Consider the following 4,528-nt stretch of genomic DNA (forward strand, 5'->3'; position numbering starts at 1 on the left):
CTCCATGTGTTTGTGGCCTTTTTTGTTTTCTTTGTGTAATTTATTTCTAGTTTCATACCTTTGTGATCTGAGAAGTTTGTTGGTACAATTTCAATCTTTTTGAATTTATTGAGGCTCTTTTTGTGGTGTGGTATATGATCTATTCTTGAAAATGTTCCATGTGCACTTGAGAAGAATGTGTATCCTGTTGCTTTTGGATGAAGTGTTCTATAGATGTCCATTAGGTCCATCTGTTCTAATACTTTGTTCAGTGCCTCTGTCTCTTTGCTTATTTTCTGTCTGGTTGATCTGTCCTTTGGAGTGAGTGGTGTGTTGAAGTCTCCTAAAATGAATGCATTGCATTCTATTTCCTCCTTTAATTCTGTTAGTATTTGTTTCACATATGTAGGTGATCCTGTGTTGGTTGCATAGATACTTATAATGGTTACATCCTCTTGTTGGACTGACCCCTTTATCATTATGTAATGTCCTTCTTTGTCTCTTGTTACTTTCTCTGTTATGAAGTGTAATTTGTCTGATACAAGTACTGCAACTTCTGCGTTTTTCTCCCTATTAGTTGCATGAAATATCTTTTTCCATCCCTTTACTTTCAGTCTGTGTATGTCTTTGGGATTGAAGTGAGTCTCTTGTAGGCAGCATATAGATGGGTCTTGTTTTTTTATCCATTCAGTGACTCTATGTCTTTTTATTGGTGCATTCAGACCATTTACATTTAGGGTGATTATCGATAGGTATGTACTTATTGCCATTGCAGGATTTAGATTTGTGGTTACCAAAGGTTCAATGGTAATTCCCTTACTATCTCTCAGTCTAATTTAACTCACTTCATATGCTATTACAAACTCAACCTAAAGGTTCTTTTTTTTCCTCCTTCAGTCTTTATATGTTAGGTATCATATTCTGTATTCTTTGTCTATCCCTTGATTGACTTTGGGAGTAGTTGATTTGATTTTGCATCTGATTAGTAATTAATTGTTCTACTTTGCTGTGGGTTATTTCTCCTGGTGATATCTATTTAGCCTTAGGAATACTCCCATCTATAGCAGTCCCTCCAAAATGCACTGTAGAGGTGGTTTGTGGGAGATAAATTTTCTCAGCTTTTGCTTATCTGAAAGTTGTTTAATCACTCCTTCAAAATTAAATGATAACCTTGCTGGGTAGAGTATTCTTGGTTTGAGGCCCTTCTGCTTCATTACATTAAATATATCATGCAACTGCTTTCTGGCCTGTAAAGTTTCTGTTGAGAAATCTGATGATAGCCTGATGGGTTTTCCTTTGTATGTGATCTTTTTTCTCTCTCTAGCTGCTTTTAAAAGTTGTCTTTATCCTTGATCTTTGCCATTTTAATTAATATATGTGTTGATGTCTTCCTTGGGTCCCTTCTTTTCGGGAGATCGGTGCATCTCCATCGCTTGAGAGACTATCTCCTTCCCCAGATTTGGGAAGTTTTCAACAATTACCTCCTCAAGAACACTTTCTATCCCCTTTTCTCTCTCTTCTTCTTCTGGTAGCTCTATAATGTGGATATTGTTCCATTTCAATTGGTCACACAGTTTTCTCAATATTCTTTCATTCTTAGAGTTCTTTTTCTCTCTGTGCCTCAGTTTCTTTGTATTCCTCTTCTCTAATTTGTATTCCATTTACCATCTCTTCTACTACATCTAATCTGCTTTTAAATCCCTCCATTGTATGTTTCATTTCAGATATGGAATTTTTTAATGATTGAATCTCCATCTTGAATTTGTCCCTGAGTTCTTGAATATTTTTCTCTACCTCCATGAGCATGTTTATGATTTTTATTTTAAACTCTCTTTCAGGAAGATTGGTGAGCTCAGTTTCATTTGACCCTTTTTCTGGGGTTTGCGAGATTTTGGTCTGAACTAGTTTCCTTTGACATTTCATAATTCTATGTGGCACCCTCTAGTGCCCAGAAGCTCCAGTCTCTGGAGCTGCTCAGCCCCTAGAGTGAGGCTGGGGGTCATAGGGGAGTGGCGCTGATGCCTTAGGGGAGGAAAGTGCTGTTTCCTGATTCCCGGCTGCAGTGCCTGTCTCCAGTATCAGAGCCACTGGGCCAGATTTGAACAGAAGAATGGCCACTTGGCCCCACATCTAAAAGAAAGTTTTGGGCCTCTTGGTGGTAAAGCGTGGCTTATGCTGGCGATGCAGGACCCAGTGGGGCAGTGGGAACTTGATCTTGGAGTCATGGAACTGCTTGACCGCTGGTCAGCGGCACTTGCTGGCTGCAATCTCCTCCACCTTCATGATCTGGATCGAGTGGGCATGGGCCCAGTGCTGGGCACCCATGTCTCGGTAGCACTGGGTGACAACGCCTGCGGTGGTCAGGTCCTGGCATTCCCGGTACATGTTGTGGGTGCCGCTGCGGGAGTCGCACAACCAGATGCCAAAGTTCTTTACCCGCAGAGGTGTAAGCTGCCATGCTCCAACCTGCTGGGCAGAGTGCACCCATACAACCTTGTCCACCTATCCCTTCTCCCGTGCAGCAAGCTCCCGGCAAACCCCACCCCTTCAGCAGCTCTCTTGCTGCTAGGAAGCCTGTCAGATCTCCCACCTTTCCTTTGTCTCAGAGTGGCCAGATGTGGATCCCTGTCCTCCACAAATGGCCGGAATCTCAGTCTCTCAAGCACTCTGCCTATCCCAGCTCCCCAATCCCACCAACCTCCAGAGCATGCACAATGCAGGTTTGTACTCCAAAGCAGACCTCCAGGACTGGGTGTTCAGCAGTCTTAGGCTTCCACCCACTCCCTGCTCTGTTACTCTTCCTCCCACTGGTGAGCTGGGGTGGGGGAAGGACTTGGGTCCCGCCAGATCAAGGCTTTCCTACGTTACCCTGTTCCGTGAGGTCTGCTCTGTTCATGAGGTCTGTGTGCAGTCTGGTGCAGCCTTCTTTCCTGTTACTGTTTTAGGGCTAGTGGTATTAAGTATATTTTCACACTATATGTGGTTTTTGGAGGAATTCTCTGTCTCACCTCTCATGCTGCCATCTTGAATCTCAATGCGTTTTATTCTTATTTATTTGATGAATTAATTAACATTTACATAGTGCTTTCTATATGCCAGGCACCAAGTGCTTTACAAATATTAAGTAATTTAACCATAAATTATAGTTCTTGAATTTTTGCATATAATTCAGTTGGCATTAAATCTGTTTGCCCTCTTGGCTTCATTTAGGATTTTTATGTCAACCCTCTTTTATCCCACCTCCATCCCCAAAAACTTAAAGGCACTGCACCACTGCTTCTGACAATAGATATTTCTGTAGATAAGTCTGAGGCCAGCTTGAGTTTTACCTTTATGCTCAACTTGATTTTTCTACCTGTATTCCTGAAGAAAATAATCTTGATCCTTGAAGTTGAAATTTTAGTAGGATGTATCTGTGTTTGTCATTATTATTGGTTTATCCTAGACATACCGTATAACACATTTAATCAATTTGTAAATCATTTTCATTCGGGTAACTTTTTTTGTATTATATATTTTAATTCCCTTCTTTCTTTCATTTGTTAGGATTACTTGTTAGGTTCTTTATGACATTTTCTTCACATTTTCCCTGGGTTCCTTTCATGTCCTCTGAATGCACATTTCTCCAAATTGGAGATAGGTGACCACTCACAATCTTTCTTCCATGTGTTTGAGGTAGAGTAGAAGTTAGGGTTGCATTTGGGAGGTGGGGGACACCAGAGTCTCCAATTTCTTTCTACTCTTTCACATTTCAAAGGTGTCAATTTGAATAGTGTGCCACTACCTTTATTTGATCCCTAGCCATATATTTCTTTCTTTCCCTCTTTTTTTTTTCTTAGTCTTTCCTTAAAAAAAGAAAGTATTTTATGTTTCACTCTGCCATTTTACTCTGGACTATGCATATCAACTATTTATCTCCCAGGTGCTACCTCACATGTTTTAGCTAGCTTGATTTAAAAGAAGATGCCACCGTACCACTGTAATGTATATTGACTGTATTTCAACAAAAAAGGGGAAAAAAACAGGTGCCACCATGCAAGAATAGTCTTACAGCTCCATAGGCTTTCACTGATAATAAATGACTTCCTCAAGGCCACCAGATGATTATGTTGAAGTTAGGACTTAATCTACTTTATCTGTTGTGATGTGTTGAGTTGGGAAGAATATCAGAAACAGATAATAGCATAAATGATAGCCATGTTTATTGAACACTTACAATGTACCAGTTATTCCTCTAAACAGAGCATAAATTAATTCATGTGATCCTCACAACACCACTATGAAGTATACACTTTTATTATTCCTGTTTTATAGACGGAAAATATAAAGCACAGGGTGACAAAGTAATTTGACCAAGGCCACTCAGCTCCAAGTACTAGAAACAGGATTCAAATCTTGACCAATCCCAGAAATGGTGGTCTGAACCCTTCCTTTGTGCTGTCTAAACCACAGTCCAGGTCACATTAAGCTTTCTTTATTGTATACATGTGGACTCCAAAAGAAATTTGGTTGTCCTAGAAAGGCTGAGACAGTTCCTAATTAAGTCAAC

General features: G+C 40.2%; 1 pseudogene; it reads right to left on the minus strand.

The window, feature by feature from the left end:
- Positions 1–2,079: 2,079 nt before the first annotated feature.
- Positions 2,080–3,225, minus strand: LOC130683985 (60S ribosomal protein L18a-like; annotated as a pseudogene).
- Between the last annotated feature and the right edge of the window lie 1,303 nt (positions 3,226–4,528).

The sequence above is a fragment of the Manis pentadactyla genome, chromosome 5, assembly GCF_030020395.1.
Source record: "Manis pentadactyla isolate mManPen7 chromosome 5, mManPen7.hap1, whole genome shotgun sequence".
NCBI classification, from domain to species: domain Eukaryota; kingdom Metazoa; phylum Chordata; class Mammalia; order Pholidota; family Manidae; genus Manis; species Manis pentadactyla.